The sequence below is a fragment of the Salvelinus sp. IW2-2015 genome, linkage group LG6.2, assembly GCF_002910315.2.
Source record: "Salvelinus sp. IW2-2015 linkage group LG6.2, ASM291031v2, whole genome shotgun sequence".
Lineage (NCBI taxonomy): Eukaryota > Metazoa > Chordata > Actinopteri > Salmoniformes > Salmonidae > Salvelinus > Salvelinus sp. IW2-2015.
The window spans coordinates 3,342,171-3,355,240 of NC_036846.1; the positions used below are offsets into that span (position 1 = coordinate 3,342,171).

Here is a 13,070-nt window from a genome sequence, read left to right on the forward strand (position 1 = left end):
GGCTGATTGGCCAGTTCATCCTCCTCAGGGGGATGACATCATCCTCTATGAGTAAATGGCCAGCATTTTTTAAAACTGTCTGAGATGTGGGTTCCAAGTGCTTTGGCCACATGAGTATAGGATAAGTCAACAACTTTATTTGGGTATGAGTAAACAGAATATAAACTTATAAAAGTCAGATTTCACTGGACAGTTTCTTTAAAGCCCACATGCAGTCTTTTTTAAAGTATTTTTTAAATCATCACTGTATGTCCATGAAAATAACTTTCTTATTAACTTTAAATATATTTACATACACAGCCCTGATTGGCGGATATAATTGTCTAGACCAGGGTTTTCCAAACTCTGTTCTGGTCCCCCACCTGAGTGCAAGTTTTGTTTTTTGCCCTAGCACTACACAGCTGATTCAAATAACCAACTCATCAAGCTTTAATTATTTGAATCAGCTGTGTAGTGCTAGGGCAAAAACCAAAATGTGCACCCAGGAGGGGCCACAGGACCAAGTTTGGGAAACCCTGCTCTAGAGAAGTGATTCCCAACCTTTTTTGGTTACTGTACCCCAAATTACATTACATTTTATCTGTCTGGAGAACCCACAAAGTACCCCCTCATGTGCATGTTACCAGTAGGCCTATGGTCACTCATGAGTTTTCCCGAGTACTTCCTGTGGATAGCACAAGTACCCCAGGTTGGGAACCACTGCTATAAAACCTACCCTGCTTACCCCATCAAAGAAGGAGGATGCATATGCAAATAAAAGATGATTGGTCTGAATTATCAGATCATATTGTGATGTCATGCTGTGGACCAAAAACTCCATCTCACCTGAACCGGCTGAATTATAAAAAAATTCCTCAAAAAGCTCTTACACATGTTAAAGATTCCAGAGTGTTATTTTGACCTCATAGTGTGGAAATTTAATTTTTAAAAAGGGAAATCACATTGTTAACTGCACTGCACCTTTAATGCTATGCCTAATGATGATACCAAAGTAATATTTGGGTATCATCAAAACAGTAATATTGATCTAGCTACTCTATTCAAGCCAGTCAGTGTTGTTTTGAATCTCTTTTTTTGAATGAGAAGAAAGTATCTGAAAATATTAAAAATACTTCTGTCTTAAACAGCTTCTTTATTTGAAAGCATGTACTGTAGGCCTTAGAGTATCGTTGTGTTTAGTGCTCCTTTACTCTGCTGAATGTGCAGAAGGGCATGAGACAAAGGAATGTGTAACATTAGGGAAAGTAGTGGTATGTGTTAATTGTAGGGGTGCCCATGGGGCTGGGGATCAGAAATGTCCTGTGGGAGAGAGGCAGGTTGAGGTTTCCAGGGTTAGAGTAGTGCATACGTTTTCATATGCTGAGGCAGTGAAGAAAGTAGAGGAAGATGGGTAAAGGGAAGGGATCCTGAGAGGAGTGGTGTGAGTAGTAGATCTGTATCAGTACGGAGGGATAGGCCAATAAGTGATATGTGTCAGTAAGATTGGATTTTTAGCATTAATTAATGGTTATCAACTGTACTGCAGGGATGGAACATAAGTCACAGAAAATGTAGGTTGTGGTGGCAGCTGCAGAGAGTTATTTGGGTGTGTGAGACTTGACATCAGAAGAGTTACAGGGTGTGTTAAGTGGTGGTGTTCCATCCCTTCAGGTTGTTGGCCTGAGGTAGGACTAAATAGATTTAAGTAGTGGAGTAGGGTGGTGTGATTTACATTTTTTATTTTATTTTTGTGAGTGTAGTGTTAGATGGTAGGGTATTTGTTTTTATTGATTTTTTTTCAAGCAAAGTATAAGGGGCTTGTACTTCAGTCTAGTAGGTGGTGGTAATGCATATGGATGCCAACCGCCCTTAAACCTCATCGAAGAAGAAGATGAACGCGATTCCTGTTTCCCTCCAACACAGTAGGTGGCGTGCTCACCAGCGTGTCTGGTTAATCCAAGATGGCTGCGCCCTGAGAATTAGTTACAACGTGAAGGTGCTTCTGCTTTGGACATTGAATAACGGATAGGTATGGTACAAATTAAAATTTGTTACTTACATTGAAGTGTCTGCTAGCTACGCTTTTCCTATTTCGTCATCTCTAATGTGTATATTTATTTAGCTAGTTTGTTTCAATCGTGCGATTGCTAGCTAACGTCATTTCCTATTCTGCAAAGTAGCTAGCACGAGCTGACACTAACTTGCGAAGGGTAACGTTATTAACTAAATGTTGTATGAGTGTCTGCAATAATGCTCAAATTAGTATTTCCCACGTTATGCATCTTCCTATTGTTGCAGGCTTTGGTTTTTCCATTTATGTTTTGATGTTGAACTTTAGCACATAGGGCCCACTGATCCGTGTCACCTCGTTGCCATCTCGTTAGTGGGAAGGTCTTTCTCTCCCTATTTGATTTCTAGAAAAACATGAATTTGTCTTCCCTGTTTTTCGTTTTGCTCCACTTTTTGGTTTGCTTCCTGTCTTTAAGTTTGGTGTGGGCTTTAATTTTGTTTGTCTGTTAGTAGGCACATTTAGTGGGCGCTCATGGCGGGTATCTTATTATGTTCCCGTTGTTGTTACCGAGGTAAAAAGTTTCAGGTTGAATATTCGCCTGTAGTTTTCCTTACGTCCACCAACATCAGCTAGGGACCGTCAACACTGTGACAAATCAAATTTTTCAAATTTCAATAGTTACTTAACCAATACTCCTAAAACTTTCACAACTGGTTCTAGCTAACCCGATGGAATAGACACAAATTGCACACATTTATTTTTTGTCGATTTGCATCTCGCACTWTTTTAAATGTATTTACATTTTTTAATTTCAATAGCTCGTTGGTCATATGACCTACTGGAATCAAACAAAGTTCAGAATGTCCACTGACTACCCTTCTATATTGCACACCCTTTAGTTTGTCCATTTTCATCTCACGTTTTTACATTCATTTTTTTAAATGTAAAATTTCAATAGCTCCTTCGTCATGTGACCTAAAGACTTCAAACAAGGTTCAGAATGTCAACTGTGGGCCAACACATTGCACATCCTTTAGTTAGGCAATTTTCATCTCACACATTTTTACATGAATCTTTCCAAATGTAAAATTTCAATAGCTCCTTGGCCATGTCAATTACACACCTAAGAAGCGTTCAGTGGATWTACACCCATAATGCATTACCTCTAGTCATGTCTCTTCTATGTTGTACATTAATATTAGTTTGACAATTAGGGGGTTCAGTCCAGTGTTGTTTACCCTTTTCTTTAATATTTATCTATAATAATTGGTAGTTCTAAGTACTTATTTTCCCTGTTTATTATTTTRCCACGGTATTTAACAGCGGTACACAATAGGAGAGAGACAGATAATATCTCCCTTCGTCGTTAATATCAACCATAAAGGGCAAAGTACGAGAGTCATGCTATTAATTGTCCAAAGCAGGGATGGAGAGTGAGGTAGGCTGCAGTGGGTTTGCTGGTCAATACATATACTGAACATGTAACCACAGTAATGGTGGCCAGTAAATCAATGAATAAAAATGGAATATTGACAAATTTAAACAGATTGTAGACCTTTAATCTTTTCCAACATGTCACCAGACACTTAACTTCAAATAAGTATGAAACATTTCAGTGTTAACGTTCTCTTTATCCCTGGTTGATGTACATTTCAGAGCCTCTTCAGTGTGGATGGGGTAGAGCATACATTTTCAACAACAAAGACTGCCCTTCCAGTTTGTGTTCTTCACTCTGTTGAACTCTTTTGTCTTCATTCCTAGTTACAGCACATGGAACCACCGTTGGCATGCAAAACATTCAATCTAAAACAAAACAAAGCGTAACACGTTATAAATATCAATGTAGAATGACGAATTAGCCATCCATTGTGTTATATCATAAATTGTCTTACATGCCGTCAAAATATTATAAACATGTTAAATAAAGTTACTAACCCAGTCAGTCTTTGGGCCACATCCAGGTTCTTTATCAGTGGCACACATGAAGCAGTTGTTGGCTTTGTTGAACTCTGAAATCATAGGCATGAACTGAACATATGGCTGTCTGACACAACTACATAAAAATAAATAATTTACATTTGAATTAAATGTCATTACATACCAGACATTTTTTGTATATCTTCAGCCATTTCTTTTCGCAGTTGCTCCATGTGTTTTTGAAGGTTCCATATCAATTTGGGAGGGGATGTTGGGGAAGTTCTGTGCAACTTCCTTGGCCATCTACACCAAAAAATAAAATATAGTTTTTGACCTAATTGTCACATAACAGCTAACCATTCATTATTGAAAATGTAACTATCAAACCTGCATTACAAAGACCCCGCAGCTGAAGGTGTCCTGCTGCATGGTGTGAGTTATTTCCCCTCCTTTCCACTTTATGTACACCCAGTTGTCTTTTCCATGGCATGATCTTCACATTTTGAAGTATTCTTTTTTATGTAAACATAATGGAATTCTGATTTAGTTATAGGCAAATGAATACACAAGCCAAACTTGTATGCTGTTTCCCTTATCACTATAATCTAGTAGTAATTTAGTAGTAGAGGTCATTTCATTTATGCCCTGTTTTACACACACACACAGCCTAAATTATAGGCACTGAACCATTTACAGGACAATAATAAAAGTAGTATATAGGATCCAACCCTATCACAGAGTGAATAAATGTAGAGCGTTTGTAGAAGTGGATCAGAGAATCACCAGCCGCAAGAGCGACATCATTGATGTATACGGAGAAAAGAGTCAACCCAAGAATTGAACCCTGTGGCACCCCCATAGACTGCCAGAGGTCCGGACAACAGGCCCTCCAATTTGACACACTGAACTCTATCTGAGAAGTAGTTGGTGAACCAGGCGAGGCAGTCATTTGAGAAACCAAGGCTGTTGAGTCTGCCAATAAGTTCCTAACCTGTCTCTTATACACATCTAGATGTGTATAAGAGACAGGATTTAGTTATAGGCAAATGAATACACAAGCCAAATTTGTATGCTGTTTCCCTTATCACTATAATCTAGTAGTAATTTAGTAGTAGAGGTCATTTCATTTATGCCCTGTTTTACACACACACACAGCCTAAATTATAGGCACTGAACCATTTACAGGACAATAATAAAAGTAGTATATAGGATCCAACCCTATCACAGAGTGAATAAATGTAGAGCGTTTGTAGAAGTGGATCAGAGAATCACCAGCCGCAAGAGCGACATCATTGATGTATACGGAGAAAAGAGTCAACCCAAGAATTGAACCCTGTGGCACCCCCATAGACTGCCAGAGGTCCGGACAACAGGCCCTCCAATTTGACACACTGAACTCTATCTGAGAAGTAGTTGGTGAACCAGGCGAGGCAGTCATTTGAGAAACCAAGGCTGTTGAGTCTGCCAATAAGTTCCTAACTTCCCTGAAAAGTTGCCTATCACGGGGGATATTCGATGCTAATGCAGTACGCCACAGGATGTTTTTGTGCTGGTCAAGGGCCGTCAGGTCTGGAGTGAACCAAGGGCTATATCTGTTCCTGTTTCTTTTTGGGTTTTTTGAACGGGGCATGCTTATTTAAGATGGTGAGGAAAGCACTTTTAAAGAATAACCAGGCATCCTCTACTGACGGAATGAGGTCAATATCCTTCCAGGATACCCGGGCCAGGTCGATTAGAAAGGCCTGCTCGCTGAAGTGTTTTAGGGAGCGTTTGACTATGATGAGGGATGGTCGTTTGACTGCGGACCCATTAAGGACGCAGGAATTGAGGCAGTGATCGCTGAGATCCTGGTTTGGATACAGCAGAGGTGTATTTAGAGAACAGGTTGGTCAGGATGATATCAATGAGGTGCCCGAGTTTACAGATTTGGGGTTGTACCTGGTAGGTTCCATGGTAATTTGGATGAGATTGAGGGGATCTAGCTTAGATTGTAGGATGGCCGGGATGTTAAGCATATCCCAGTTTAGGTCACCTAACAGMACAAACTCTGAAGATAAATGGGGGGCAATTAATTCACATATGGTGTCCAGGGCGCAGCTGGGGGCTGAGGGGGGTCTGTAACAAGCGGCAACAGTGAGAGACTTATTTCTGGAAAGGTGGATTTTTAAAAGTAGAAGTTCGAACTGTTTGGGCCCAGACCTGGATAGCATGACAGATCTCTGCAGGCTGTCTCTGCATTAGATTGCAAGTCCACCCCCTTTGGCAGTTCTGTCTTGGGAGAAAATGTATACACATACATAGAGGCATTTTTCAGCTATGATTTTACCACTAAGAATCCAGAATGGATATGACAATGTTGCCAGCACAGGACGTAATACACCCTTACAACAATCTACTTTTTGATCTTCTTGACTTCTTATCTGGTAAACTGCTACTATGTGTCAAGAGCCCCAATTAGGGGTTAGTGTACTCCAGTAAAAAAGGGCTGGTTTAGATGAAAAACTATTGGCCTGTGTCCCCGTTCATAGGGGCATGAGAGACTAGTCAGTGGTAGAATTGAGTTGGCATTTTATTGGCCAAAACACCCACAGACCCACAAGGTTGAGGTTACTCATGGACAGTAAGTATTTTTTTGTTGTTGATGCATTGTGTCTTCTAACTGTCCAAGAATAGGATCCAAAGTGTTAGGAAATATTTGTTCCCATAAATACAAAGGAGGATGTCTCTCCTCATACCTCTGGTACTTTAGTCAGACTACCAGACTGTGCACCACAGAGCCAATCAGGAGAGAATACATACAGGTCAACGGTTCCAATTGAAAGTCATGGGGTGTGTCTSTGCCTTTTGGATTACTCTCTCTTTACAGAGAGCCCCTGTGGTTCAAGTCAAGAGCTACCCTTCCCCTTTCAGTCTGCTCTGCACATGTCTGAAAGTGACAGAGCCAGCAGCCAAGAGTTTTTCACAGAATGTCATAAAAAATATTACACTTATGAATGTATGTAAAATGCTAATAAGCAATATAGAAATGTATTGATCCCTTAAATGATTTTACTATTAAATGACCCATTTCACAACCCTCATACCTCTTCACAAAAATGTACCTAAATCAATTTTGGAAAAAGGATTTTACTCACAAAAGATGTAGGAATTTATTTTTCCAGTTAGAAATAGTAGGCCATGCATCAAATAATTATTTATCAGAAAAACGAACCCTCAAATGCACTATTGCATTTTGTAAGTTGTCTGCAGGTGGCTTGTTGTGAATCCACTCAAATATCAAGTCATTATCAGAACCTGTTAAGGCTGCAAGCCCGACACCGGTACACCTATGACAACATCCAGCTCAAGTGCAGGGCGCGAAATTCAAAATCTATTTTTTTTAAATATTTAACTTTCACACATTAACAAGTCCAATACAGCATTTGAAAGATAAACATCTTGTCAATCCAGCCAACATGTCCGATTTTTTAAATGTTTTACAGAGAAAACACCACATATATTTATGTTAGCTCACCACCAAATAAAGAGGACAGACATTTTTCACAGCACAAGTAGGATGCAAGTAGCATGCACAAGCCAACCTAACTAACCTAGAACCAACCTAAATAACCTAGAAAAAACTACCTCAGATGACAGTCCTATAACATGTTACACAATAAATCTATGTTTTGTTCAAAAAAATTGCATATTTTAGCTATAAATCAGTTTTACATTACTGCTACCATCATAGCTACAGTCAGAAATCGCACGGGAGTAGCCAGAGAAAATACAGACACCAACGTCAACTACCTAATTACACATCATAAAACATTTCAGACAAATATATGGTGGATAGCTAATGAAAGATACAATATCTTGTGAAATATACCAATATTTCCGATTTTTGAAGTGTTTTACAGCGAAAACACCACATATATTTATGTTAGTTCACCACCAAATACAAAAGACAACAGACATTTTTCACAGCAACGGTACATGCAAGTAGCATGCACAAAGCTAACCTAACTAACCTAGAACCAACCTAAGAACCAACCTAAATAACCTAAGAAAACTCCTCAGATGCAGTCCTATAACATGTTACACAATAAATCTATGTTTTGTTCGAAAATTTGCATATTTTAGCTATAAATCAGTTTTACATTACTGCTACCATCATAGCACCATCACAGCTACAGTCAGAAATCGCACGGCAGTAGCCAGAGAAAATACAGACACCAACGTCAACTACTAATTACACATCATAAAACATTTCAGAGAAATATATGGTGGATAGCTAATGAAAGAGAAAGATCTTCTAAATAGAGACAAATTTCCGATTTTTGAAGTGTTTTACAGCGAAAACACCACATATATTTATGTTAGTTCACCACCAAATACAAAGACACAGACATTTTTCACAGCAACGGTAGCATGCAAGTAGCATGCACAAAGCTAACCTAACTAACCTAGAACCAACCTAGAACCAACCTAAATAACCTAGAAAAACTCCCTCAGATGACAGTCCTATCATGTTACACAATAAATCTATGTTTTGTTCGAAAAATTTGCATATTTTAGCTATAAAATCAGTTTTACATTACTGCTACCATCATAGCCACCATCACAGCTACAGTCAGAAATCGCACGGCAGTAGCCAGAGAAAATACAGACACCAACGTCAACTACTAATTACACATCATAAACATTTCAGAGAAATATATGGTGGATAGCTAATGAAAAGAAAAGATCTTCTAAATAGAGACAATATTTCCGATTTTTGAAGTGTTTTACAGCGAAAACACAATATATCGTCATATTAGCTTACTAAAATAGCTAACATCACAACAAAGCAAACGGTAGCATAGCACAGTTCGACAGATATATATGAAATAGCATCCCAAATTGGGTCTTATCTTTGTTGATCTCATTCAGAATGTTGTACAAGGGGTCTTTTGTTCAGAACCGTCTTTATTTGGATCCAGAAGAACTATTTCCCTCTTCAATTAGCAAACACACTGGCCTTACTGCGCTAACCTCTCGTTCGTCTTCAAACGCATCACGTATAAAGTCACGAATAAATTTCAATAATATAATTAAACTATATTGAAAAAACTAACTTTAGGATGATATTGTGACATGTATCAAAAAAAATCGAAGCCAGGGGTCATATTCATCTATAACGACCGTTTTCCAGGTGGAGAGTCGTGGTCCAAATTCGCGCCTCAGAAAAAAAAAAATATGACGGTCCTCTCATTCCAAGAGGGTGTATGCATTCTCTGAAGAAATCAACTGATTTCTGCTCTCACTTCCGCATGACACCCAGAGGAAGGTGTATGACGTGTTTCTACAGTCCTAAGTGACATGACCTTTTATAGACAAGCTCTTGAAGAGACACTTCGCTTTTTGGAAATCTCACTTCCGGATAGGAAATGAGCTGTAAAAATAGTTCTGTTTCACTTAGAGACATAATTCAAACGTTTTTAGAAACTAGAGAGTGTTTTCTATCCAATACTAATAKTAATATGCATATTGTACGAGCAAGAATTGAGAACGAGGCCGTTTGAAATGGCCACCTCTTTCCAGGTTACTCAATGCTGCTCTTTCAGCCATAACAGGTTATGTAAACTGCGTTCTAATACTCAACGTAGAAGGATTTGTCTTAATGTACAGTATATGAAAGTGATGCTATGAAAAGGATTCTTTCACGTTGTCAAGCTCACTGTGACTGACAAATCACTGCCTATTACTGTGATTAAAAAGAGCATATGAAACAGTGTTTTTCATGAGGCCTACCTGCCTTCCTTTAAGCACCTCTGTTTGAACACCTCTTCTGTCCTTGATCCATTCCACATACAGACATTTGCGGATCTTTTCAGTGTCCATGTAAAAGATAGTTATTGCGAGGATGGAACATTTGTTAACTTCCCCAAAAAAGTTGAACACCCATGTGAAATGAAGGCCTGCAAAGTGTACAGATTTAAGTCTAATAGCATGATATGAAAGTAGACAAACATCAGAGTGAGCAATATAAAGGTATAGTCAGTGGACATTCTGAGCCTTGTTTGAGGTCAGTAGGTCACATGACCAAGGAGCTATTGATTTTTWAAAATTTAATTAATGTAAAATCATGTGAGATGAAAATGGACAAACTAAAAGGTGTGCAATATAGAAGGGTCGTCAGTGGACATTCTGAACCTTGATGGAAGTCACTAGGTCACATGACCAACGAGCTATTGAAATTTTACATTTGGAAAAATGTATGTAAAGACGTGTGAGATGAAAATGGACTAACTAAAGGGTGTGCAATATAGAAGTCAGTGGACATTTTGGACCTTGTTTGAGTCAAGTAGGTCACGTGACCAATGAGCTATTGAAATTCGAATGTAAAAAAAGTTTGTACTTTGTTTATGCTCCCTAACTAATTCAACTAGGAATACAAAATGCTGCTCACATTTCCACATGTTTATTAGCTTTGGAAAGCGAGTTAATGTCCAAATCGTGAAAATAATACCTGTGCAAAGTTGTGCGCAATCTTTCCAACATAATAACACTTATTTGGAGTCTGTGGCTCAAGTGGTTTGAAAGCGCGAATATCTAACTTGAAATTGTCTTTACCTCGGTGTTGTTGTTGCTAGTCAACTTTCAGTGGACACCCCCATGTGTGTCTTTCAGAATCACTCCTTTAACACCATCTGTTTCGTTTTGGTGGTTGTCAGGGACTCTTTGTTAGTTCCTCCTTCTATTTGAGCGACATCTGTTTTCTTGCTGTGGAACATAACAGAATGAGTGTTCGTCTGGGATGTTGATTCCTATGAGTATGGTAGTCGCTCTAATCGCCTATTCTGAAGCTCCAGATATTTGAGTATTCTACGACACTTTTGTGTTAGAATTCCTGTCACTGACATCCAACTTGAGGGGTTATAAGATTGGTGGAATAATTTGGAAAGTTGCAGAAACACACAGGTTTCTAAAATAATAACCATGGACTTAATTTAGAAGCATTTGTGGAAAACCCAACATGGGAGATGCTAGAAATGTACAAAGGTGAATCTGCTCATAATTTCAAAGCATTATGACATTAAGGCGGCATCTGGCGATCTAAAAGCAGTAGTCCGAGTTGATCGGTACTGCTTTGGTGGAGGAGGAAATCCTTCCAGAGAGGMAGGATGATGAAAAGGGTCCTACAGGTGGTAGAGCACACCCCGTAGACATGCAACTGCGAGAGGTAGAACTAAAGGCAAGATGGGAAGAACTGGAATTAGAGCTTGAGCAAAAGGAAAGAGAACGTGAGGAGAGATTGGAGGAACAGAAATTAGATTTGGATTACAGGGGAGGACAAGATGAGCGTGCAGACTAGAACAAGAAGAACGTGTGCATGCCATTCGAATAAGAGGGATGGATCTGGAAGCGCTCCGAATCCAGTTAGGCCATCTTGCACCCTCAATCGAGTTTGATCTTGGTCGGAACAGCTGGCTTGACACATCCCTAAAATGGCCACAAGATATTTGGTCACTGCTCCTCCAGTGTTCTTGTGGGAAAAGCTCAGTGTACGCCGCTTTATCGCTTGACCAGAGTATGACACTGTTAAAGCTGCTGTCCTTCGGGCTTACGAGTTGGTCCCAGAGGCATACAGAAAACAGTTCCGTAAATTACGAAAGACAGAATCACAATGCCATGTTGAGTTCGCAAGGGAACAAGAATGTGCTTTTGATCGGCAATGTGGTTCTCAAGAGATCAAGGGCCTTGYGGATATAAAGGCACTCATACTTCTCAAGCAGTTCACGAATTGCCTTCGTTAAAGGGTTGCGACCTACATTTTTGAGCACAAGGATCTCTTGAGAAAGCTGCAGTTCTTGCAGATGAGTTTGTGTTGACACATAAAACTACCACAAACATAGCACCCAGTAGTTATCCCTACACAAAAAGCAATCCAGAGATTCAGTCCATTTCTACAGTGCCCAAAGATAAAGATCGGCAGAAAACTTATTTGTCATTACTGCCGTGAGAAAGAGCACACTGTCTGTGTCCTAAGTTGAAACAGAAAAATTAGAAGGGGAAAAAGCTGTTTATTTTTTGGGGAGCACTCCAGCCCATTATTAAGTCTCTGGTTGGGATGTCTCCTAAACAATATTTTGGATCAATGTTATTTAGTGTTGTCTCTCTTGTTGTGATGTGTCTTTTGTCCTATATTTATATTGTATTTATTTATTTTAATCCCAGGCCCCCGTCCCCGCAGGAGGCCTTTTTGTATGCCGTCATTGTAAATAAGTATTTGTTCTTAACTGATTTGCCTAGTTAAATAAAGATGTGTATGAACCCTTTGTTTCAGATGGTTTTGTGTGTTTGTAGAGTGATGATGCTGTTAAGCAGCCAGTGAAGATACCAAGAGACACTGGGGCAGCCCAGTCCTTCATTTTGGAGGGTGTTTTGCCTTAGTCTGACACTGCAGCAACTGGTTACAGTGTGTAAGTACAAGGTGTGGAGATGGGTTGCATGGAAGTTCCTTTGTATAATGTTGAAGACTGATTTTATTTCCGGTTCTGTTGTCGTTGGAGTGACTAGACTACCGGTGAGGGGGTCTCATTCATTTTGGGAAAAGATTTGGCTGGAGGGAAGGTCGTGTCAAATCCTGTCGTTTTGTAAGGAAGCCAGATTAGAGGTACCTGATGGGTTATTAGAAAAATAATAGGGATTTTTTTTAAATCTTTTTTTTTTCACCTTTATTTAACCAGGTAGGCTAGTTGAGAACAAGTTCTCATTTGCAACTGCGACCTGGCCAAGATAAAGCATAGCAGTGTGAACAGACAACAACACAGAGTTACACATGGAGTAAACAATAAACAAGTCAATAACATGGTAGAAAAAAAGAGAATCTATATACAATGTCTGCAAAAGGCATGAGGAGGTAGGCAATAAATCGAATAATTACAATTTAGCAGATTAACACTGGAGTGATAAATCATCAGATGATCATGTGCAAGTAGAGATACTGGTGTGCAAAAGAGCAGAAAAGTAAATAAATAAAAGCAGTATGGGGGGTGAGGTAGGTAAATTGGGTGGGTAGTTTACAGATGGACTATGTACAGCTGCAGCGATCGGTTAGCTGCTCGGATAGCAGATTTTTAAAGTTGTTGAGGGAGATAAAAGTCTCCAACTTCAGAGATTTTTGCAATTCGTTCCAGTC

The 13,070-nt window shown here is 39.3% G+C and overlaps 1 protein-coding gene and 1 long non-coding RNA gene across 3 annotated transcripts in view; one reads left to right on the forward strand and one right to left on the reverse strand.

Annotated features, from left to right (window-relative positions):
* The first annotated feature begins 1,898 nt into the window (after positions 1-1,898).
* The window catches only part of mrpl11 (mitochondrial ribosomal protein L11), a 58,043-nt gene continuing 46,871 nt past the window's right edge, over positions 1,899-13,070 (forward strand). For both annotated transcript variants that reach the window (XM_023989907.2, XM_023989908.2), the window contains exon 1: positions 1,899-2,008. The gene's annotated coding sequence lies outside the window, so the exon portion shown is untranslated. The remainder of the gene's footprint in view (positions 2,009-13,070) is intronic.
* Positions 3,380-4,383, reverse strand: LOC139027931 (uncharacterized). Its single transcript, XR_011480072.1, has 3 exons — positions 4,295-4,383; positions 3,926-4,210; positions 3,380-3,793 (listed from the first exon to the last, which is right to left on the reverse strand). It is a non-coding gene; the product is annotated as an uncharacterized lncRNA (long non-coding RNA).